This window comes from Hemiscyllium ocellatum, chromosome 7 (assembly GCF_020745735.1).
Source record: "Hemiscyllium ocellatum isolate sHemOce1 chromosome 7, sHemOce1.pat.X.cur, whole genome shotgun sequence".
Lineage (NCBI taxonomy): Eukaryota > Metazoa > Chordata > Chondrichthyes > Orectolobiformes > Hemiscylliidae > Hemiscyllium > Hemiscyllium ocellatum.
In genome coordinates this window covers 71,348,764-71,374,910 of record NC_083407.1, presented here as the reverse complement: position 1 = coordinate 71,374,910, position 26,147 = coordinate 71,348,764, and the positions used below count along the sequence as shown (strand labels likewise).

Sequence of the window (26,147 nt, the reverse complement as noted above, 5' to 3'; positions counted from 1 at the left end):
TTAGTGGCTGTACAGAACATTGGAATATGTACGCCACTTTTGGAATATGTATACAATTCTGGTCTCCCAACTATAGGAACAATGTTGTGAAACTTGAAAGGGTTCAGAAAAGATTTACGAGTATGTTGCCAGGGCTGAAGGGTTTGAGCTATAGGGAGAGGCTGAGTAGGCTGGGGCTGTTTTCCCTGGAGTGCCAGAGACTGAGGGGAGACCTTATAGAGGTTTATAAAATCATGAGGGGCATGGATAGGGTAAATAGCCAAAGTCTTTTCCCTGGGGTGGGGGAGTTCAAAATTAGAGGGCATAGATTTCAAGTGAGAGGGGAAATATTTAAAAGGGACCTAATAGACAACTTTTTCACGCCGAGCACGTTGCATGTGTGGAATGAACTGCCAGAGGAAGTTGTGGAGGCTGGTACATAACAACATTTAAAAGACATCTGGGTGGGGATATGAATAGGAAGGATTTGGAGGGACATTGGCAAAATACTGGCAAATGGGATGAGATTAATTTAGGATATTTGGTCGGCACGAACGAGTTGGACCACACGGCCTGTTTCCATGCTCTACAGTTAGCTGTTTGACTCTAAGGTCGACGAGTCAAAAATATTATTTTTTAAAGTTCTGTAGTTTCATAACTACATTCTGATATACAGTATTTTAAATTAAAAATCACACAACGCTACATGTTGGACTATAACCTGATGTGTGATTTTCAACTTTGTCCACCCCAGTCTAACCCTGGCTCCTTCACATCATGGCTACATTTTAAGTTAATGGAGTTCCTGTGAAATGTTCCTTAAATATAGAAAAAAGTATTTAAAGGGAAACTGTTAATTGATTCACTCAAAGTTTGGACTAATTGTGAATTAATGCACTAACTTCTTGTTATCCGCTGATTCACTTGTGGTCAGGTGACCCATGACCTCCAGGATTGTTGAAGGAGTCTTGGTGACTTTTTGGAGTGAATCTTATATTTAGGGCACACTGCTGCCACTGTACTTTAGATCGATACAGAAATAATGATGTTTCTCATGAGCACGGGTAAAATCTGGAAATGTGGGAGCCAGGTTTAAACCGACTGGATTCTGCAATTTGTAAACTGCGGTGCTGGAGCAGACCATATTCATGTAGCCAGGCTTTGGACAATCCCTGTTGAAACCAGACAGGCCAGGAACTGCCTGTCCAGGTACTAAACAGAGATATTGTTTCAGATTGAACTGTTGTTTACAGCTCCAGTGAACCTGCTTTGTTCGAAGAACGCTATGCAGACTTGGTGGCACCCAGCTCAGTAGGAGGCCAGAAGCTGACAAGGACAGCGGTTGACCATTGTTACCCACATTTCACTTTACAACAGCTACCCACTGATCCATGTACTCACTGACTCAGCCCACCTGATTGCATAGTCTTTGGTGGTACATGGGAACATTATATAGGAAGCAGTGTCTGCGGGAAGGTCTTGCACCTATCCCTTGTGAAAAATGACACTTTAGTGTATGAGAATTTGGCATAGAGTAAAGATTATTTTTGGCATGTTCATATTAACAATACTTGATCTCTTTAAATTATTATTTTGAATAATGTCTCCGATTGATCTACATTAGATGATAAAGGTTTTAAATTAATAGTCAAACTATGTTCAATGGTATGCATCTTGCATCCAAGTTGAACTAACAGTCATGGCAATCAATCATTCATTGCTTGATTGCCTGTAGAAAATAAATCATGATTCTTCATTCACTGTTCATAGTCTGCCTTTCTAACCAACTGTCTGTTTGGTTTGCAAATTATTTCTGATTTGATATCTCTGTCTTAAATAATCTTAAATAATCTTGAATAAAAGAGGCTCTGTCAGCCTCTTTCCTTCTGCATTACAGTTTTAATTGCGTAACCTTTAGATGTTTAATTTTTTGTTATTTTAAAGTTAGAAATACTTGCAATATTAGATGTATTTCTTTCTGTGGGAAAACTTTCTGATTATTTGGGTGATAACTATCAGATCAACTTTGTCATGTTTGTAGATGGGGAGGTGATGGCCTCGTGGTATTATCAGTGGACTGCTAATTCAGAGACCCAGATAACAATCTGGAGACTTGGGTTTGAATCCCACTGCGCCAGATAGTGGAATTTGAATTCAACAAATCTCTGGAATTAGGAATCTTAATGATTACCATGAATCCATTGTCGGAAAACTCCATCTAGTTTACTAATGTCCTTTCGGGAATGAAACTGTCACTCTTATCTAATCTGGACTGCATGTGACTCCTGATCCACAGCAAAGTGGTTGACTTTTAATTGCCCTCTGGGAAATTATGGATCGGCAATAAATGCTGTCTAGCCTGCGATACCCTCATCCTATGAATAAAGGAAAAAAAGACACCCAAAATTGACAGAGTTACAGAAAGTGAGGAGGATTGTCAAAAGATTCTGCAGAATATATTGATTGCAGATTTGAGCAGAGAAATAGCAGATGGAGTTTAATCCAGACAAATGCATTTTGAAAGATCCAATTTGGGTGGAAATTATACAATAAATGGCAGAACCTTTAGGAATATTGACATAGAGGGATCTGGGTGTATAGGTCCACAGATGCATGAAAGTGGCAATAGCAAGTGGATAACGTGATCAAGAAGGCATATAGCATGCTTGCCTTCATCAGCCAGGGCATCAAATATAAAAGTTGACAAGTTATGTACAAGTGGGCGGCACGGTGGCACAGTGGTTAGCACTGCTGCCTCACAGTGCCTGAGACCCGGGTTCAATTCCTGACTCAGGCGACTGACTGTGTGGAGTTTGCACGTTCTCCCCGTGTCTGCGTGGGTTTCCTCCGGGTGCTCCGGTTTCCTCCCACAGTCCAAAAATCTGCGGGTTAGGTGAATTGGCCATGCTAAATTGCCCATAGTGTTAGGTAGGGGTAAAATGTAGCAGTATGGGTGGGTTGCGCTTCGGCGGGTCGGTGTGGACTTGTTGGGCCGAAGGGCCTGTTTCCACGCTGTAAGTCTAATCTAATCTAATGTTACAGTTGTACAAAACTTTAGTTCGACCCCATTTGGAATATTGCATGCAGTTCAAATCACCACACCACCAGATGCTTTGGAGAAAGTGCAGAGGGGGTTTAACCAGGATGATGGCTGGTCTGGAGGGTTTTAGTTATGAGGAGAGGCTGGATAAACTTGGATTGTTTTCACTGGAAAGACAGAGACTGGAGTGGAGGGGGTATGTGTGTGTGGAGAAGGGAGCAGGGGCAGATCTGATAGAGGTCTACAAAATTATGAGAGGCATAGATGGGACGGATAGTCAAAGGCTTTTTCCCAGGTTGGGTCAACTACAATAAGATTAGTACAGGTTCAAGGTGAGAGACGAAAAGTTTAGGAGAGAAGTGCAGAGAAAATGTTTCACCCAGAGAATTGTGGGTACTCAGAATGCACTGCCATTGGAGGTGGGGGAGGCAGGCACAATAGCAGTATTTAGGGCCTATCTTGATAGGCTCATGAATGGAAGGCGAACAGAGGGATAGAAACTGCACATGGGCAATAATTAGTGGGTCTAAGTAAGGACTAGGAATCGGCACAGGTTTAGTGGGTCAAAGGGACTGTTCCTTTTCTGAATTGTCTTGTATGTGACTGACTGTGCCACGATGGCAATGCAATTTCCACTGCAGTAAAGTGTCTTCAGTGAGTCCCAGTCACGTTGACAAACAGGGGTGTGTATCATATTAGAAATTTTTGTTGTGTACTAGTTAAAGGAAACTGGACATTGTGTTTTAGTTCTGTTACTTAAGACAATCTTAGAGATATAGCATAGGGTTAAGATTTAAAGAAAATTAAAAAGAAAATGGATTTGACTAATCCAAAAAGAGTATAAAACTGTAGATGGGATTTGGGAATGCTACTCACAATTGTGTTAAAAGGGTGTAAATCCGTGAAATCACTTCTCATCAATTTTCTGTCACTGGAAGATGCTGAGGGTAGACTGAATGATGCTTCAGTGTTTAAAGTGACCTGATTGATTAAAGAGATGAATAGTTTTGGAAGGGAACAGCAGAAGAATGTAAAAATGAGTTAGGAAACAGAATCCCTAGCATAGAACATAGAGCATAGAACATTACGGCGGAGTACAGGCCCTTCGGCCCTCGATGTTGCGCCAACCTGTAATACCAATCTGAAGTCCATCTAACCTACACTATTCCACGTATGTCCATATGCTTGTCCATTGACTACTTAAATGTACTTAAAGTTGGTGAATCCACTACCGTTGCAGGCAAAGCATTCCATACCCTTATTACTCTCTGAGTAAAGAAACTACCTCTGACATCTGTCCTATATCCATCATCCTTCAATTTAAAGCTATGCCCTCTCGTGCTCACCGTCATCATACTTGGAAAAAGGCTCTCCCTATCCACCCTAGGATCAGTGATAAGGCTTTCAAATTTACAGCCGGGTCTGGAAGATGACCTGTTGAAGAAAGCACAGCCAAGAAGGGCAAACATCTGAAGATTGTGAACAAGAAGTGTGGTTTAGACTCTATAGAGTGAAATGAAAGAGGTCTTGACTGCAACCTCCATTGTGCCCCATGGAGCGAAACATAGTGCTGGAAAGTTTAATGGCTTCATAATATTGGGAAAAGTAAGCAAAAGCCATGTTTAGCTTGCCCTTCCAAAACCCTGCGATCTTTACCACAAAAAAGACAAAGCCAGCAGGCACATTGGAAGATTATCAAATGCAGAATCTCTTGAAGTCTTACAATATCTCGGCTGAGCAATGTATCACCATTCCATCATTGGCACCCAACCAAATCCTGGAAGTACTCACCTAACAGCATTGTGAGTGAAACTTCAATGTGTGGAGTGTGTTTCAAGCAGACAGCCCATCTTCTCTGGGAAAATTAAGAATGCACTACAAATGTATGCCTTTCCAAAGATGCCCTCATTCCATGAATGAATAAATTTAAGTAAAACAACAGGAGGAAAAGACATATCACTCTTTACATCTTCATGATTTCTAAGTCTTTTCCTGATTGGTGGGAAAACTGATCTAGCCGCAGCAAAATCTTGGTTGACAATGCTCTCCACCGCATCTCCTCCACTTCCAGCTCCTCTGCCCTTGAACCCCGCCCCTCCAATCGCCACCAGGACAGAACCCCACTGGTCCTCACCTACCGCTCCACCAACCTCCAGATACATCATATCATCCTTCGTCATTTCCGCCACCTTCAAACAGACCCCACCACCAAGGATATATTTCCCTCTCCTCCCCTATTAGCGTTCCGGAAAGACCACTCCCTCCGCAACTCCCTCGTCAGGTTCACAACCCCCACCAACGCAACCTCCACTCCCGGCACCTTCCCCTGCAACCGCAAGAAATGCAAAACTTGCGCCCACACCTCCCCCCTCACTTCCCTCCAAGGCCCTAAGGGATCCTTCCATATCAGTCACAAATTCACCTGCACTTCCACACACATTATTTACTGCATCTGCTGCACCCGATGTGGCTTTCTCTACATTGGGGAGACAGACCGCCTACTTGCGGAACGTTTCAGAGAACCCCTTTGGGACACCCGCACCAACCAACCCAACCGCCCCGTGACTGAACACTTTAACTCCCCCTTCCACTCCGCCAAGGACATGCAGGTCCTTGGCCTCATCCATCGCCAGGCCATGTCAACACGACGTCTGGAGGAAGAGCGTCTCATCTTCCGTCTAGGAACCCTCCAACCATAAGGGATGAATGCAGATTTCTCCAGCTTTCTGATTTCCCCTCCCCCCACCTTATCTCAGTCCCAAACCTCGGACTCAGCACCGCCTTCCTAACCTGCAATCTTCTTCTCGACCTCTCCGCCCCCACCCCCTCTCCAGCCAATCACCCTCACCTTAACCTCCTTCCACCTATTGCATTCCCAATGCCCTTTCCCCAAGTCCCTCCTCCCTACCTTTTATCTTAGCCTGCTTGGCACACCCTCCTCATTCTTGAAAAAGGGCTTATGCCCGAAACATTGATTCTCCTGCTCCTTGGTTGCTGCCTGACCTGCTGCGCTTTTCCAGCAACACATTTTTCAGCAGCAAAATCTTTTGCAAATAATGAATTATCTCAGTTGCAAACTACTTTGTAAATGCTTATTGCTTGCTTGTAGATGTTAGTTCCAGTGGTACAATTTAAAAGGAGTCTCCATCTGCAAACATAATGATCATGGGACGGTTGTGGACAACTACATGAATGAAAATGCAATTATCATTCATGTTCTTTTAGGAACTGTTGCGTTTTTACAAAAGAAGTTAATGTAATAGGATGTTGGTGTTTCTGGGTTTATGCTGAAGCAAATAAGATAGGATGATAATGTTGTTGCAGAAGAGCCAGGAGTTAATACCTTGTCTCTCCTCAAGAGGAAGAAGGCGACTTTTGTTAGGATGAGAATGGATGCCTCAGTTAGAATGCTTGAGAGTTATAAATTAGCCAGGAAAGACCTAAAGAGAGAGAGCTCAGAAGAGCCAGGAGGAGAGTTGGGAGGTCATTACTGGAGAGGATCAAGGTAAACCCTAAGGCTTTCTATAGCTATATAAGGAATAAAAGAATGACAAATGAAAGATTAGGGCCAATCAAGCATAGTAGTGGGAAGTTGGGTGAGGAGTCAGAGGAGATAGCGGAAATGCTAAATGAACACTTTTCATAAGTATTCACACTAGAAAAAGAAATGTGGTCGAGGGGAATACTGAGATACAGGCTACTAGACTAGATGGATTTGAGGTGCATATGGAAGAGGTATTAGCTTTGACCTTTATGTCGTCATTGTCTACAGGAATAGTGCCAAAAGACTGGAGGATAGCAAATATTGTTCCCTTGTTCAAGAAGGGGAATAGAGACAACCCTGAAAATTATAGACCTGTGAGCATTACTTGGGTTATGGGTAAAATGTTGGCAAGGGTTATAAGAGATAGGATTTGTGATCATCTAGAGAAGAATAAGTTGATTAGAGATAGTCAACATGGATTTGTGAAGGGTAGGTCATGCCTCACAAACCTTTATTGAGTTCTTTGGGAAGGTGACCAAACAGGTGGATCAGGGAAAAACGTTTGATGTCGTGTATGTGGATTGTAGCGAGGCATTTAATCACGTTCCCCATGGTAAGCTACTGCACAAGATACGGAGGCATGAGATTGAGGGGGGTTTAGTGGTTTGGATCACAAATTGGCTAGCAGAAAGAAAATAGCGGGTGATGGTTGATGGAAAATATTCATCCTGGAGTTCACTTACTAGGTGAGTACTGCAAGGATCTGTTTTGAGTCCACTGTTGTTTGTCATTTATATAAATGACCTGGATGAGAGCATAGAAGGATGGGTTAGTAAATTTGCAGATGTCACTAAGGTCAGTAGAGTTGTGGATAGTGACGAAGGATGTTGTAGATTACAGAGAGACATAGATAAGCTGCAGAACTGAGCTGAGAGATAGCAAATGGAGTTTATTGCGGAAAAGTGTGAGGTGATTCACTTTGGAAGGAGTAACAGGAATGCAGAGTACTGGTCTAATGGTAAGATTCTTGGTAATGTAAATGAGCAGAGAGATCTCAGTGTCCAGGTACGCAGATCCTTGAAAGTTGCCATCCAGGTTGATAGGGTTGTTAAGGCATACAGTGTGCTCACTTTTATTGGTAGAAGAATTGAGTTTCAGAACCATGGGACCATGCTGCAGCTGTGCAAAATTCTGGTGCAGCCACAGTTTGAGTATTATAGGATGGATGTGGAAGCTGTTTAAAGGGTTCAGAGATTTACTAGAATGTTGCCTGGTATGGAGGGAAGGTCTGTTTTCATTAGGTAGAAGAAGGTTGAGAGGTGACTTAATTGAGACAGGTAAGATAGTCAGAGGGTTAGATAGGTTGGACAGTGAGAGCCTTTTTCCTTGGATGGTGATGGCTAGCATGAGGGGAGATAGTTATAGGATAGATGTCAAAGGTAGTTTCTTTACTCAGAGTAGTAGGGGCGTGGAGTGCACTGCCTGCAACAATAGTAGACTCGGCAACTTTAAGGGCATTTAAGTGGTCATTGGATAGGCATATGGATGAGAATGGAATAGTGCAGATGGGCTTCAGACTGGTTCCACAGGTCGGTGCAACATCGAGGGCCGAAGGGAATGTACTGTGCTGTAATGTACCTGAAGTACAGGAGACTGGAAGTTTACGAAGTCTGAGTGCAGATGGGATGCAAGTGTTGTCACTTATTGGAAGGTACACACAAATGGTCAAGAGAGATGGAGATGTAGGACATGAAATGTTAAGGTGCTGCAGGCAAAAACGCAATGTGTGCCACATAGAGTCATAGAGATGTATAGCACAGAAACAAACCCTGCGGTCCAACTCATCCACTCTGACCAGATAACCTAAATTAATCTCGTCTCATTTGCCAGCACTTGGCCCATGTCCCTCTAAACCTTCCTATTCATATCCCGATCCATACACCTATGTCACCTATAATACCAGCCTCCACCACTTCCTCTGGCAGCTCATTTCATACACGCACCACTCTCTGCATGAAAATGTTGCCCCTTAGGTCTCTTTTTAATCTTTACCCTCTCTCCTTAACCCTATGCCCTCTAGTTTTGGACTCGCCCAATTCAGGGAAAAGACCTTGTCTATTTACCCTATCCATGCCCCTCGTGATTTTATAAACTTCTGTAAGGTCTCCCCTCAGCCTCCTCCACTCCAGAGAAATCAACCCCAGACTATTCACTCTCTCCCTATAGCTCAGACCCCCCTCCCCCCACAATCCTGGCAACATCCTTGAAAATCTTTTCTGAACCCTTTCACCTTAGCATTGCAATGGACATTGTCTGAGCCAGAATTGCATAGGAGAAAGTGAGGACTGCAGATGCTGGAGATTGGAGTGAAAAGTGTGGTGCTGCATCCAAGGAACAGGAGAAGGGCTTGTGCCTGAAACGTCGACTCTCCTGCTCCGCGGATGCTCCCTGACCACACTTGCATGATTGTATACCCAATTAAAAAGTGCTTGTGTTTTTAAAAACCAAGGGTGTAGTTCAAGGAAGAGGGAAAGCCCCATGTCATGACCAGGCACTATTTCCTTTCTATGTTATCAACATTATCGTGGCATCTTGCATATTTCAGTACAAACCAAGAAAAGCACGCTTAGGAAGAAGCACTTGGTGAATCAGTGAATTTTGAGAAAATGAAGTGCTAATAGTGAGCATTGAGCCAGAGGAATCCAGACTGTTGGGAAGAACATAAACAGGAGCAGGGGTGGGCTATTTGGCCCTTCAGGGCTGCTCCAGCATTCAGTAAAATCATGACCTGTTAGACTGTGACCCTAACCCCACTTTGCTGCTCATAACTCAAAATCCTTGACTCCATCGTAGGTAAAACTCTTTCTAACTCAGTCTTGAATATGTTCAATTCTCGGGCCTTCACTGTTCTCTGTGGAACAGAATTCCAAACGGTAATAATCCGCTGAGAGAAGGAATGCCTTGTCATTTTTATCTTTAATGGGTGACTCCTTACCTTTAAATTGCATCCCTAGTTCTAAACTCCCCCCAAAAAGGAATCATCCCTTAGTTTTATCAGAGCATGAAAGCCACGACCACTTCCAAGTGGTCAAAAAGGACAAGAGCAGCAGATACATAAGAACACCGCCGCCTACAAGTTCCTTCCTAACCACTCATCACCCTGACTTGAAATATATCGCCGTTCCTTCAGTCGCTGGGTCAAAGTCCTGGAATTCCTTCCCTAAGAGTATTGTGTATCTACATGCAACACATGAGCAGCACCAATTCAAGAGGGCAGCTCACTACCACCTTCTCAAGGGCAACTAGGGACGGCCAATACATGCTGGTCCAGCCAGTAAGATCCATGCCCCAAGTGTGAACAGAGGCTGAATGGCGTACTCCAGCTACTTGTTCACTTTTTTTATGACCCAGTTATCTATCTCCTGTCAGGATCAGGCAAAGGCACATGTCTGAATTTTCACCTCAGGAATGGATACAGGGGCCAGCACTCTTACTATGCCCCAATTCTTCCCCACAATGGGAAACAGCTGCTGTATGGGATTTCAATTGGCACACCCCCTAACTGGCACAGAGACAGGTTGCCTCTTCAATTAAGGTTGGCACACAGGCTCTCAAAGCAGCTGCTACCCTCATTCAAAGCCAGCTGCCAGATGCCAGCCTCCAGGGCGCTCCCCTTGTATTAGAAGACTAGAGATCGACTGGAATGTCCTAATTAGCTTCCCCTTACAGTCATTAACCAAACTCAAACTGAGCCTAAGTGGCTGCCTACCCTGAACAAACTGGTCAATAGCTGGAATGGAGTTGTGTCAGCTGGATGCCAGCCTTTTCAGGTCTTGTCCTTTATCCTTAGTATGCCTGAAAATCCTGCCCCTTGACTATGTTTGGTCATTTTAATTGGATTAAAGTTGATCTGCACTTAACTTACTGCCTTTCCTCCATATCCTTTAGTATGCCGACCTAGATCGTGAATTGCTGAGAATTTAGACAAAGGGAGCAGACATGCCATTAAGAGCTATCAGTAGTTAGTCTGTAAAATGCTATTTGTTAAGTGGTGACTATGTAGCATGAGAAGAAAGCAACGTCAGTCTTTGAAATTGTTTCAAAGCCTGCACAATACAGATCTCCAAACAACTAAGATAATCAAAAAGGTCTGAAAGCCTTGTGATCAGAACACCGTATATCTCATTATAAAGCCATTACTGTTAATTAAATATTTGTGGTCTTCAGAATTTGGGCAACCGTCACTGGTGCAATAACTCATAGCATAAGCTGATACCGAATTCCTTCGGTATTTTACAATTGGTTTAGTTAATTTTGCGAGAAGGTTACTGAAAATCATTTCACAAGGTAAGCCAGGCAGCTGAACTAATTAGTTATTTATCGTGTTTATCCAACAATTCAGAATTATGCAGAATGCAGAATAATAGTTATCTTGTAAAAATTGAAAGGTCACATCAAATTGAAATGTTCAATAAATGCCATGAGCACGGGAACATTTTTAGTTTGTGTTCATGATTTGAACCCTAAGTTGAAATTACATTTCAAAATCACTCAGAACAATTTATTTTTGTTGTTTATGCATTAACAATATCAGATGACATGAGGATGGAAGCTGACTTTTGCAATTCTTGTTCCAACAGAGGCTATAGTTGTTCACCTTTTATGGAAGATATTCACTTCTATGTGATAGTAATTGGTGATATCAATACTCTAGCTTATCAGAAAATAATTTAATTGCTAAAGATCAGTGTTCTCTATTATCTGTAATATTATAGTTCTAAATGTAAATAATTATCATGAGTTTTTAATTTCACAGAATTTCTTCATCGATAGTAAGGCAAATTCATCTTTCACCTTATGCTTCTTTGGCCTTATTTTATTCAGTAGAATGTTGCTTGCCCTGGATTTGTGCACTTATTGATATTGCATTATATAGTGTAAAACATTGTGAACGGCTAAATATTTTGTGAGAAACTTCACGTTTAACTGCTTTGGAGCTTTTGAAGACCATGTGAGGATTTTGACTCTTCGCATAATCAAGGAAAGTATTTCTTAAAAAAACAATCCATTGATCGATTAAAAACTAAATGCTGTTTTATTCAAAGCATTTGAATAGTGTAAATAATGTTCCACAGCTCTCAGAGTTCTACATGCAAATATGAGTTGAATCATTTTTAATGCTAGAAACTTGATAAATTTCTAGACTATGATGTCAAGGTATTCAAAATGTTAAAACAATTGTGACACGATTTCATTGTTGCGTTTCAATTATTTTATTTCACAAAGCCACCAGGAGTGCAATCAAGAAACTTAGATCATTCCAAGTCAATTTAGATGCACTCCAGAATTCTAAAGCAGAAAAATTGTGTTAAATTTGCATTGAACCTAGGCCATGTCACAATGGAGACCATCACAAAAGTCACATTAAACCAGGGCCCTTTTCTGTCAAAAAGAGAACTGCTGTAACCTGAAAGGAGTCTTTAACATTTGGAATGGTTAGAATTACAGGAGGTATTTCCACATCTGTGGGAGTCCAAAACTGGGGGCCATAAGATATAAAATTGTTGCGAATAAATCCAATTGGAAATTCAGGGCCAAATCTTGACGAGAGTCTTGTGAATGTGGACCTTACTACTCCATGGCTTTTATGTGACCAGCATAGAAGCATTTAAGGGGAAACCAGGTAAAGAGAAAAGTATAAGGCATGTTAATAAGATAAGATAAAGGAAGATGGGAAGAGGTGCACATCGAGTATAAAGCCTCACATAAGTATATTGGTTTAAATGGCTGATTTCTGCATTCAAGCAGTTTATGTAGTTCTGTTATGTTTGTGCTAATAGCACAGAACAGTATTTTCTGAGAAGATGTACCTGCAAATTTGCTTCCATATTTCCCATTTCCAACATGAAAACCTCCTCCTGTATAATCACCTGTGTGCCCTATGAGCCAGTAAACAGTTTTCTGCTCCATTGAGCATGGTGGGCTAAAGTGAGAAAGATGGGAACATGCAGCCAAAATGAAAACATTAAATCTGGACATGGAGGAAAACTTTCTGAACATTCTGAATTTCCCCATAGAGTTTAAATAGCAAGTTCAGAATCTAGTTCTTGTGTAACAACTGCCTCATTTCCATGTAGTTGTATCTTTTTCATGGCTAACCTTGCCTTAATTTCAAGCAACTTCCAATTCTTCTCTTTACCCAAGAAACTAAACAGTTTCATTTTTTGACATGCAAGTCGGAAAGGTTACCTGGTGGGAACAGATCACTACATAATGCGCCTGGCCTTCAACCAACTCTGTTGTCTTCATGTTGTGACATAACAAATTATAGCCTTGAACTATCACAATCACTACACCATTTGTATTAATTTCTACCTTGACCAGTCTGCTTGGCAACCGTAGTCAGATATTAAGTTACACTGTCACCTGGGCATTTCTAAATACATTCCTTAGCTAACATTGGAAGACAATGCTTCAGAGCTGTCACATTCACACACTAAACTGTAAATATGTAAGGATATCACTTGTGATGTTCAAGGGTGCATTTATTTTGTAGCGGGGGAATCGTTACAATGGCTTACTTCCAGAATTGTGCTCCCTTAATGTAGCATGAACATTCTGGTTGTGCAGCATACAATAAGATAAGGTTACATATCTCTGAACTCCCGATTGAGGCATGACATCGACCTCCTTGCAAAGCCTCCATGGCAATTTGCGTAAGAGCATAACATGGCACTTCATTGTGATTGATATGAAGGCTCAGGAGTACTGTTGGTAAAATGGTGTTCTCTGTTAACATTTCCTACAGATTAGTGATTCACATATCTGACATGGACTTCATTGTAGATGGACTCCTAGTAACATTGCTTCGAAAGGCAATGTTGAAGGAGTTTGCAATTTGAACATTGTTCTCTCTCAGCTTGCTAACAATGACCTCCAGAGAGAGAAGCAATTATTGAAGATCTCCCATGGAGGCAGTGGAAAATGATGCAATGGCACATTTGTAGGCCTGTCACTTTCTATAGCTCTTGGAAATGCTGTGAAGGCACAAATTAAGGTTGTTCTGGGCCAAATTGTGTAATTTACTACAGCAGGACTTACATTTGGAAGGATTGGTGGTGATCTCATCCCACTGCCTGTGAAGATTTTAGGTGCCCTGGATTTGTAAGCCAGTGTCTAATTTCAAGGAGCAGCTCAGACTCTGTGTGGCATCTCCCAGGCCACAGCCCATAAATGCATCCAGGAGGTCGCTGATGTCATTTTCCCTAAATCTTAACTGTTTATGCCCTTCCCTTGGGATAAGAAAGATCAAGCAGCCTGGACAGTGGGATTCTCTACCATTGCTGGCTTCTCCTGAGTGCAGCGTGCTCCAGAATGCATTCACGTTGTTTTAAGCTCTCCCTATCACTCACTTGCAGAGTTCATTAACAACAAAAATTTCCATTCCATCAATGTTCAAATTTTGAGACCATCAAACTTGTCTGCAGAAGTTTTTATATTTGAAGCTGAATAATAACCATATCAGTAACTAGAATTTAAAGTGACTTCCATTTTTCTACTTAGATATATTGAAATATGGAAACACACTCATGATTAGAATTGAGATTGAAACTCCCTCATTGTCACAGATGTTTGAAATGTTGCCTATGGAACCCAAGTGCCTCAGTATGCTTGATGTAATGAATTAATACAATTCAGTTTTTAGTTTTTCACGTTTACTGTGATCATTATGTAGACACAACAATTTTGAAGTATTTGAGAACTGTGTGAAAACTTATCAACAATGTCATGTAGTTCATGTAATTAATACAGTAATTCAATAAAGTGATATGATCACGAGGGAAGATATTATTCCCACAGCCTTTGGAAGTAAATGTTTTCCTTACTTCGTTAAAAGTAGTTTTATGAGCAGATGAGAAGAGATCAATCAGCTGCCCGCCTTTGTTGTTCATATTGGGTGGAATGTTATTTGGGTCTGAACAATATTTGTGATCGAGTCCCAGCCAATCTTAATGCTTGAAGCAACTAGCACTATCCTCTATGCTTTTCACAAGGGGCATGATGAGTTTCTTACTAGGCAGCCAGTTGTGTGGGTTTAATGCTTGTTAAATGCACTGTTGACAATCCAGTTTATCTCGGTGAAAGTGAGGACAGCAGATGCTGGAGATCAGAACCAAAAGTGTGGTGCTGGAAAAGCACAACAGGCCAGGCAGCATCTGAGGAGCAGGAGAATCGATGTTTCAGGCAAAAGCCTGATGAAGGGCTTTTGTCCAAAACATCAATTCTCTTGCTCCTCGGATGATGCCTGACCTGCTATGCTTTTCCAACACCATACTCTTGATCCCAATTTATTTACCTTACTAAACTCTCCAAACAAGTCAGACATAAGAAATCGCAACCTGGAAACCAGAGCATGTACCTGGTGATTTCAGCTTGCTGCTTACTCTAAATGACCTCCATTTGGACACGGGGCAACAATGTGCTGGTACGGTCCTCAGGTACTGGCCCCATGCACCCAACATTCACAAATATAGTCAATTAATATAGTTAATAGCCTTCACTGAACACCTTTGATCCACTTATAATACACTTCTGCACATCTGACTGCACTGATAACCATGATTGTAATACTCCAGCAAGGACACTTTTTTTGCTCAGCGACACGATCCAACTTATAGACTGGACCAGGCTGCAATACCAGGCTGTTCAAAGTGCCCACTCACTTTGAACCTACCTGGATGTTTAGACCATCCCTGTATTGCCGCCCGTTACTGCTTTACCTCCATCAGCCAGAGATACTAGGCTTATATTATTGCTGTTGTGCATTGCCATTCCGTGCAGGCACAAAGAAAGAACACTCATTATGGTTGTCAGTAGGCATCCATCAAGTCAAAGGAGATAGCTTTCACTCAAGTGGTCCCAACGCAGTACGACAAGGGCAGTTTCCAATACCAGTCCAGGTGCTTGGACACAGTCAGTTAGCCATGTATTTTAGCTTTTCTCTGCATTTACAGAATGGATGAGGAATAAACTGTTGAACTACTCATCTTGATTTTTTTATGCTCTCCTGGATTGAGAAAGAGGCCAGTAGTAAGGGACTAAAGGTGATGGCACAATTGGTATTTTTGGTACAGATTAGGAGGTGACCTGAGTAATTAAGTAGGTAACACTTAGGAAATGCAGGGTTCTTGTGTGGTGGGTTGGGGGTGGGTGACAGCAAGTAACGTTCTTGCCACACTGACACCAGGCAATGATCCATCTCCAATAAGAGACAATCTGAACACTGCCCCTTGATATTCAATGGTGTTACCATCACAGGATCCCCACTATCAACATCCTTGTGGTTACCTTTAACCAGAAACTCAACTGGGCTCACATGTAAATACATTGGCTACAAGAGCAGGTCAGGCACTAAGAATACTGACATAGGCAAGGAATGGTCAGGTGAAGGAGCCTTAGATGACAAGAGAAGAGGAACTTCTTGTCAAGAGAAAAACGGAAACTTATTAAGGTTCAGGAAGCAAGGATCTGGCACAGCTCCAGAGGATTAGGGTACCTAGGAAAGAACTCAAAAAATGGCCTGAGGTGCACCAGGAGAGAGCATGAAAATGCCTTGGAGGGAAGAATGAGGGAAAACCCAAAGGCATTCTACACTTACGTGAGGAATAAGAGAATGACCAGAGAGAGGGTGGTGCTGATCAGAGATTGTGGAGGGAACTTGTGCCTCGAGTCTGAAGAGGTAAATGAATTTTTTGCATCAGTATTCACTAGAGAGACGCTCTTTGTTGATAGTGAGAACACCGTGGACCAGGTTAATAGGCTTAAACAGATTGATTTTAAGGAACTGGATGTGCTGGAAATTCTGGGAAGCATCAAGGTAATAAGTCCCCAGGGCTGGATTAGATATGTCCAAGGTTACAACGGGAAGCGAACAATGAGATTGCTGCACCTTTGGCAATGATCATTGCATCCTCACTCTCCACTGGAGTAGTACCAGATGATTGGAGGGAGGTGAATTTGCTCCTCTGTTCAAGAAAGGGAATAGGGAAACCCCTGGGAATTGCAGACCATTCAGTCTTACATCTGTGGTAAGCAAGGTACTAGAAAGGATTCTGAGAGATAGGATTTATGACTATTTGGAAAAAACATTGTTTGATTAAAGATAGTCAGCATGGCTTTGTGAGGGGCAAGTCATGCCTCATAAACCTTATTGAGTTCTTTGAGGACATGACGAGACAAGTTGACGAAGGTTGAGCTGCAGATGTGGTGGTCTGGATTTCAGGAAGACATTTGATAAGGTTCCCCATGGTAGGCTTATTCAGAAAGTTAGGAGATATGGGATACAGGGAAATGTTGCTGTCTGTGTAAAGATGTGGCTGGCTGAAAGAAGACAGCGAGCGGAAGTCGATGGAAAGTATTCCGCCTGGAGGTCACTGACCAGTGTCCTTCAGGGATCTGTTCTTGGCCCTTTGCTCTTTGTAGTTTTTATACACGACTTGGATAAAGGGTGGGTTAAAAAGTTTGCAGATGACACAAACATCGGTGGTGTTGTAGATAGTGTCGAGGGCTGTTGCAGGCTACAAGAAAACATTGACAGGATGCAGAGCTGGGCTGAGAAGTTGCAGATGGAGTTCAATCTGGATAAATGCAAAGTGATTCATTTTTGAAGGTCAAATTTGAATACTGAATACAGGGTTAAAGACAGGACTCTTGGCACTATGGAGGAACTGCAGGATCTTGGGGTGCACATACATAGGTCCCTCAAAGTTGTCACCTAATTTGACAGAGTACTTTGGCTTTCATTAACGGGGGATTGAGTTTAAGAGCTGTTTGCTGCAACTCTATAAAATCCTGGTAGGACCTTACTTGGAATAGTGTGTCCAGTTCTGGATGCATCATTATCGGAAGGATGTCGATCCTTCAGAGAGAGAGTGCAGAGGAGATTTACCAGGTTGCTGCCTGGGTTGGAGGGCTTGTCTTATAAAGAGAGATTTAGTGAGCTGGGGCTTTTCACACTGAAGAGAAGAAGGAAGAAAGGTGACTTGATAGAGGTGTACAGGTTAATGAGAGGCATAGATAGAGTAGATAGACAAGTAAACTTCCCCCAGGGCAGGAATGGCTGTCACAAGTGGTCATAATTTTAAGGTGTTTGGAGGAATGTCAGAGGTAAGCTCTTTACGCAGAGTGGTTGGTGCGTGGGATACACTGCCAGCAGTAGTAGTAGAGTCAGAGTCATTAGGAACATGTAAGTGACTGCTGGACAAGCACATGGGTGGCAGTAAATTGAGGGGTGTGTAGGTTAGGTTGATCTTGGATTAAGATAAATGCTTGGCACAACATCGTGGGCTGTAGGCCTGTACTGTGCTGTACTGTTCTAAGTTCTACGTTCTAATATTGCAGTGAGTAATTCATCCTGGCTTCCTAAAGCCTATCCACCATCTACAAGACACAAGTCGGATGTGTGATGGACCACTCACCAGAGGCCTGCATGAGTACAGCCCCAACAATGCTCAACAAGCTTGACGCCATCCAGCCCACTTGATTGGCACCACATCTGCAAGCAGATGTATAGCCTGTATTCCCTTCCTCAAAAGGCAGTAGATGCAAAATCTTTCAATACTTTGTAACAGAGGTTGATAAATACTTGATTATCAAGGAGATGACAGATTATTGGGGATATGCAGGAATGTAGAGTTGAGGTTAAAATCAGATAAGCCAGGATCTTATTGCATGGTGGAGCAGGTTCAAAGGGCCTTGTTTGGATGTTTATGAGATATTTCAATCCTACTTTATGACACATTACCTGATCTAAAATAGCCTGTTCCTAAGTAGATTCTGTTACTTATTGCTTTAAGAAACAATCCCTGATGCACTTCACAAATTCACCTTCCAAGATATCCTTTCCCATCGGATTTGTCCAATCAACATGTGAATTAAAACCCTCTCCTTGCACCTCCATTATTGCCCGATTTATATTTTGTCCTACAGTGAGGTAGTTCTTCAGGCATACTGACTGTTCCGACTGATAAATTCTTTCCTCTGCTTTCCCTTATTCCATCCAAACTGTTTCCGCATCACCACCATGCTGATTCCTTCTCTTTTTAACAAAGCTACTTGACCCTGTTTTTTTTCCTTTATGCCTATTCATCTAGGGTGAGTCACTCTGGAGAGAAAAGTAACCTCTGTTACAGAGTATTGAAAGATTTTGCATCTGCTGCCTTTTGAGGAAGGGAATTCCAAAAGCTCTCAATCCCCTCTGAGAGGAAAAAGATGTTTCCTCATCTCTGTTTTAAACGGGTGCCCACTTTATTTTTAAACTATGACCCCTAGTTCTGGATTCTCCCGCAAGAGGAAAAATCCTTTCAATATCTCCCCAGTCGAGACCCCTCAGGAGCTTCTATTTTCAATTAAGCCATTCTTTTCTAAACTCTAGGGCAGACCGGCAGAGCCTGTTTGGCCTTTTTGTTTAAGGCAAACCACTCATTACAGATATCAGTCTGAACTGCTTCCAATGTATTAATATCTTTCCATTATTATGGTGACCAGGACCGTCCAGGGCAATCCAGTTGCAGTCTCACTGATGTCATGTATAACTGATACATAATCTTCCTACCCATACGTTCAATTTCCCTCACAATAAACCAGAACATACTATTAAAAGACTACTTGCTGTACTTGCATTCTAACCTTCTGTGATTTATTCACTCAGACTCTCCGATCTCTTGACAATTCAAGAGTTCTGCAACCTCCTACCATTTAGATAATATGCTTCTTTTTTATTCCTTCTGATGAAATGGATAATTTCACAATTTCCCACAATGTACTCCATTTGCCAGGTGTTTTCCTATTCACTTCACTTACATCCTTTGTTAAAAATCACAACATCAGGTTATAGCCCAACAGGTTTATTGGGAAGCACTAGCTTTCGAATCACTGTTCCTTCATCAGGTGGTTATGGAGAAGAAGACCATAAGAATTTATAGCAAATGATTACAGTGTCATGCAACTGAAATAATATATTGAACAAACCTAGATTGTTGTTAAGTCTTTCATCTTTTAGAATTGATTGCAGGTTTCGGTTCATTGATATGTAAATCCCAGAACTTCTTTTAAGTCACCTTCTCAAGATAACAAAACGTGACATCTCAGTTCAGACAATGCATTAAAGGTGTGAGGTTAGAGTCTGTCTATATCCCAATCTTGAGTCAGAGTGGTTCTAGTTCCATAGTGAAATTTACAAAATATTACATGTATTGACTGCCTGCAGATTGTGCATTTTTTGAGCAAAATAGAATGTATTCGCAACTATAGTTCTGCAAATACAAATTCACCCTGTGGACTTGTGTGTGTACGCGTGCATGAGAGTGAGTGTGTGTGTGAGTGCATGTGAGAATGTGTGTGTGGGTGTGATGGAGTATAAGCCTGTGGGAGGGTGTGATTGTGGGGTATGTTTGTATGTGTCTAGTGTAGTGCAGTCACCTGTAATGTGACATGAACCCAAGGTCCCAGTTGAGGACAGCTCCAAGGGTACGGAACTTTGGCTATCAGCCTCCGCTCAGCCGCTTTGTGCTGTTGCATGTCCCAAAGTCTGCCTTGGAGAATGGCCACCCAAAGGTCCTTACATACTCACACACTCACGCAGATCCTTTCTCATACACACACACTCTCTCACTCTCTCTCTCACCCACGCACACACCTCTCACATACTTGTACTCTATTACACCCACCCACACACACACTTTACCATGCTTTCACATGCAAACACATGCTCTCCCACATGCACTTACACTCACACGTACACACTCACTCTGTCTCATGCACGCGCACACATATAAGTCTATGGAATGAATTTGTATTTGCAGAATTATACTACATTCTATTTGGCTCAAAAAATGCACAAATTGCAGGTAGTCAATACATGTAATATTTTGTAAATTCCACTTTGAAACTAGAATCAGTCTGACTCAAGATTGGGATACAGCCAGACTCTAACCTCACATTTTTAATGCATTGCCTGAGTTGAAATGTCACGTTTTGTTATAAAACCTTAAGTTATCTTGAGAAGGTGATCTAAAAGAAGTTCTGGGATTTACATATTAATGAATCGAAACCTGCAACTAAAAGGTGAAAGACTTAACAACAATCCAGGTTTGTTCAATAAATGATTTCAGTTGCATGACATTGTAATCTTTTGTACAAACTCTGTGTCTTGTAGTCTTCTCCATAACCACCTGGTGAAGGAGCAACACTTCTCTGTTTTAAATGGATGCACATTTTATTTTTAAACTATGACTCCTAGTTCTAGATTCTCCCACAAGAGGAAACATCCTTTCAACATCTCCCCAGTTGAAACCCCTAGGGAACTTCTATTTTCAATTAAGCCACCTCACTCTTTTCTAAACTCTAGGGCATAGAGGTGTAGCCTGATGGGCCTTTTTGTTTAAGGCAATCTTTCAAAAGCTAGTGCTTCCAAATAAATCTGTTGGACTATAAATGGTATTGTCTTCTGTCTCGGAACACTTCAACTCCAGGGCACCAATGTAGACTTCACCAGTTTCCTCATTACCCCTCCCCCCACCTTACCCCAGTTCCAACCTGCCAGCTCAGCACCATCCTCATGACCTGTCCCACCTGCCAATCCTCCTTCCCACCCATCTGTTCCACCCTCCTCTCCGACCTATCACCTTCATCCCCACCTCCATCCACCTATTGTACTCTTAGCTACCTTACCCCAGGCCCACCCTCCTCCCATTTATCTCTCCACCTCGGAGGCTCCCTGCCTCATTCCTGATGAAGGGCTTTTGCCTGAAATGTCAATTTTCCTGCTCCTCGGATGTTGCTTGACCTGCTGTGCTTTTCCAGCACCACTCTAATCTTGACTCTTATTTCCAGCATCTGCAGTCCTCACTTTTGCCTCTTAATGGTATTGTGTGATTTTTAACTTTGTCCAACACAGTCTAACACCAGTTTCTCCACATCATATATATCCTTTGTACTCCTTATATCTTCTTGACAACTCTGTCTCCTACCTATCTTTGTGCCAGCAACAAATTTAGTGACCATACCTTCAATCCCTTTAGCCAAATCGTTTATACAAATTGAAGTCCCAGCACCAACCCCTCTGACATACCATTCATGATTTTCTGCAGCCTAGAAAGGACCCATTTATTCCTAGGAGCAGGAAAATCGATTCCTGATGAAGGGCTTTTGCTCGAAACGTCGATTTTCCTGGTCCTCGGATGCTGCCTGACCTGCTGTGTTTTTCCAGCATCACTCTAATCTAGACTCTGATTTCCAGCACCTGCAGTCCTCACTTTTGCCCATCCATGATATTATGTTAACTCATACACCATGAGTTTTTATTTTCTGCAGTAACCTTTGGTGTGGAACTTTATCAAATAAATCTAGACTTGTAATTACAATACACTGGTTCCCCCTTATTTACAGTAAGCACATCGTACTTCTCCAAAGAGCTCCAATAAATTAGGTAAGGATAATTTTCCTTTGATAAAACCATGTCAGCCTGATTACCTTGAACTTATTCAAGTTCTTTGTTATAACATCTTTAGTAATAGCTCCTAACATTTTCTCTATGACAGAAGCTCTGAGTGAATAGCAATCACAACATGGCTGAATTTCAAATTCCGTTTGAGTGATGGCACTTTGGGTCTTAAGCCAGTATCCTGAATTCAATCAGGGCAATAACATGGTTATGAAGGAAAAGATGTCTAAATTAGGCTTGGCAAGTACAATAAAGAGAAAGTCAATAGATGGTAAGTGGCAGAGAATTATGTAGATATTTCATGATGCTCAGCAAAGGTTTGTTCTGGTCAAAATGAAGGACTCAATGAGAAGGGTAAACCACCTATGGTTAACTAAGGTGGTCAAGGAGACTATTTACTCAAAAGCTAAGGCAAATGAAGTGGCAAAAACTCATAGTACGTCAGAGGATTGGGTTTCTTTTAGGAACCAGTTCCAGATGACTAAAAGTAATTAAGGGAGAAAATTGATCATGAAAGTAAATTGACAAGAAATACAAATAAAAGCCAGCAAAAGCTTCTACAGATATATGAAAAAGAAAAGAGTAGCTAAAACAAATATACAGTCATTGGAGATTGCAACTGGGAATCTAAATAATGGGGAGCAAGGAAACGGCGGATAACTTAAACCAATACTTTGTATAGGTTTTCAGGTAGAGAACAGGATAAACATCTCCAGCATAATTGATAAGCAAGGAGATAGTTGGAGGAAAGATCTTATCATAGCTGCTATTACAAGGGAAAATTTAGTTGGCAAACTAATGGGACTAAAGGCAGATAGATTACCAGGAACTGATACCCGACATCCCATTCAGAATATTCCAGAACTCACTCAATTCCAGGACAGTTCCGGTGGATTTGAAAAATATACCTGTTTAGAAGGGAGGAAACAAAGCAGGAAACTATAAACCAGTTAGCCTCGTAATCTCCTTTGAACTGTCTCCAGTACCAATGCAAGGAGCCAAATTGTACCAGTACTCCAAGTGCAGTTTCACCAACACCAACTCTAAAGTTGTAATGAGCCTTCCCTATTTTTAAACTCTAATCACTGAGCAGTTAAGGATTGAAATAAGTGGGGGTATTTAGAAAAGTTTAATGCAACCAAACAAAGTCAACATGGTTTTATGAAAGAGAAATCATGTTGACCAATTTACTAGAATTCTTTGAGGTATAATAAGCAGAGCTAATAAAGTGGCACTGATTGATGTCGTGCATTTGGATTTCCAAAAGGCAGTCGATAAGGTGCCATATAAAGGTTATGAAACAAGATAGCCCACGGCATTGAGGGATGTATTAACAAGGCTTGAGGATTGATAACACACAGAAGACAAAAGGTCAGGATTAATAGATCTTTTTCTGATTGAAAAATATAACTAGTGGAGCACCACAAAGGACCTTAACTATTTACAATATATATTAATGATTTAGAGGCGTATGAGAGTATAATGTATCCAAATTGCTGATGATGCAAAATAGGAAAGGATGTTGTGATGAAGACGTCAGGAATCGGCAAAGGTATATAAAGGTTGAGAGAATAGATAAAACTTGGTAGCTGCAGTTTACTTTAGGAAAGTGAGACGTTCTGCATTTTGGGAGGAAGAATCAAAAGACAGACTATAATACCAAAAAGTAGAGATTCTAAAAAAAGCAGCACCGAGGCATCTGGGTATTCTTGTCATGGATCACAAAAGATTAGCTTTGAGGTTCAGCAGATAATTAAGAAGGCAAATGGATTTTTTTGGCCTTTATTGCTCAGTGATTAGAGTTTAAAAGTAGGGAAGGCTCATTACAACTTTAGAGTTGGTGTTGGTGAAACTGCACTTGGAGTACTGGTACAATTTGGCTCCTTGCATTGGTACTGGAGACAGTTCAAAGGAGATTACTTGGCTAATTCCTAGAAGGAAGGGTTTTATTTATCAAGAATGACTAAATAGGTTAGGTTTTATTCATTAGAGCTTCGAAAAATGAGGGGTTTTTTTTGAAACATACATGATTCTGAGAGGAGTTGACAGGTAGGTCAGCTTTCCCCTAGTTGGGGATTCTTGGACCTGGGGATATAGTTATAGAAGAATAAGGTACACCATTTAAAATGGAGATACAAAGGAATTTCTTCTGTCAGGGAGTAGTGAATGTCTGGAATTCTCTACTCCAGAGAGCTGTGGAGACTAGGTCACAAAGTATTTAAAGAGGAGGCAAATAGATTTTTCTGAAGTATCATGAAGTTGAGGGTATGATAAGCTGACATGAAAAAGGTATTGAAGTCTGGGGCAGAACAACCATGATCTTATTGAACAATAGGACAAGTCTGAAAGGCCAAATAGCCTAATCCTGCTTCTATTTGTTATGTTCTTCAGTCCACTCTAAATTTTATTTGTCTATTTTATATTACATGCCTTGCATGTTGATCAATCAATTAGCATTGTAAGGTGTCCATTAGTGGAAGTTTACCTTCTTTTAGGCTGCGGCTTCAGTTGCTTTCAGCCATGTCCATACATTTCTGTATGTTAGATTGACCATGTTTACTCAGCAAAAGGGTTTATGCCTTTGACCAGCAAACAGAATCTACCTCCATCTCTTAAACGATTGATTCTTAAGTACTCGTTTTATCTATGCAACATATTCTTGCAATGATCAGAACACTCCTTAGATGCCAGATGCAATAGTTAAAACAAGATTACTTACATTAATTTGATTGCATATCCTATATACCAATCCATTTCACCATTGGCCCCTCACCCTCAAACCAAAAATGCATAAAGAGATTTGGTTGAGAGCCCAGACATCCATTAGTCTGTTTAAACAGATGTGCACAAGAGAAAACATTGATAGGTGATAGTTTTTCTTTCTTCGCTTTGTGAATTTCCCATTGTTTGTTTAAATTCAATAAAGAGGTGTCAAGTATAGTTTCTGGTTTTGGGAAATTGAAGATCTTGGTGATTGATGTTTTTGCTACATTGCCATAACAGCAGGGTTTTATTTGCTTAGGAAAGTTATACATGCCATTGATAATGTATGATTCATTGAATCTATACAGTGTGTCTCTGTTGAGCGAATCATTCACAAAATGTACATTGCTGTGAAGGATAGTTAGGTGTTGGTGGGGAGCATGGTTTTGCCTGAATAGGGCATGTGATCTGGGCTTGTGAGGTGGGAGGTTTTAAAGTTTGAGGCTCAGATTAAAGAAAGTGACTGGGACGCGATCCCAGGGAGCTGAGGCAGGTTGGTCAGACTTTTCAACCAACCAGCTGGGTAGCTGTAAATTCCTTTGCCTTCACCTTTTTTCAGGCCAATGGGTTCTATTATTACAGCGCACATCCCACTCCTCCTCCCCACCAAGAATAAAAGTAAGACCTTGCTGGACTCTCTTTTTCTGGAAGTGGATGTTGCTAAGATTGGAAATTTCCCAACTTCTATTATACCATCCCCCATCACATAAATGCAGCCCAAAATGACAATATTTTAATGTCTCAGAGACATTTGGGAATTTCCAAAATGGAGACTGCTGTTGGCGAACAGTTTGGATTCGTACATCTGTAATTAACAGCTCTGCTTGAGGAGCATAGTATTAAACAAAAGAAAGCCAGAAGGTGATTTTTCAGCTTGTGAAATGCTAAACCAGAGCAGAATGGTGTCCGTTGGCCATCAGGTTGAATAGAAGTAGTTAGTGTCGGATTTTGATGGACCACTTTAGTGTCTGAGGTAGCTTGCTCTTGATTGAGTTAAGCTGTTATCCTGCACCATTATATTTGATGATTGTGTGATGAAACATCGAAATGTGCTTCACAGAGAAACAAAAATATTGAACTGCATAAGGAGATGATCTATCAAAGGACTGATGCTTTGTCAAAGAAGAATCATTGAGGAAATTAAAGTAATAATGCAGAGAAATGTCAGGCAGTGTTCCAGAGCTTGGCCTCCAGGCAACTGTAGGCATGGTCATCATTAACGGAGGACTTATAGCTGAGAGTTCACAGGGTGGAGGATTACAGGTATCTTGGATTGACTGAAGGAGTTTACAGAGAGAGCGTGTGAGGTGAGGCCATGGATCATTGTTTTTAAAATGATAAAAATTTTATAGTCAAAACATTGCTCAGTGGAGAGCCAA

General features: G+C 41.4%; 1 protein-coding gene across 4 annotated transcripts in view; it reads left to right on the top strand.

Moving 5' to 3' along the window:
* The window catches only part of znf385b (zinc finger protein 385B), a 323,704-nt gene that overhangs the window by 161,734 nt on the left and 135,823 nt on the right, over positions 1-26,147 (top strand). The gene's annotated exons all lie outside the window — the stretch shown is intronic.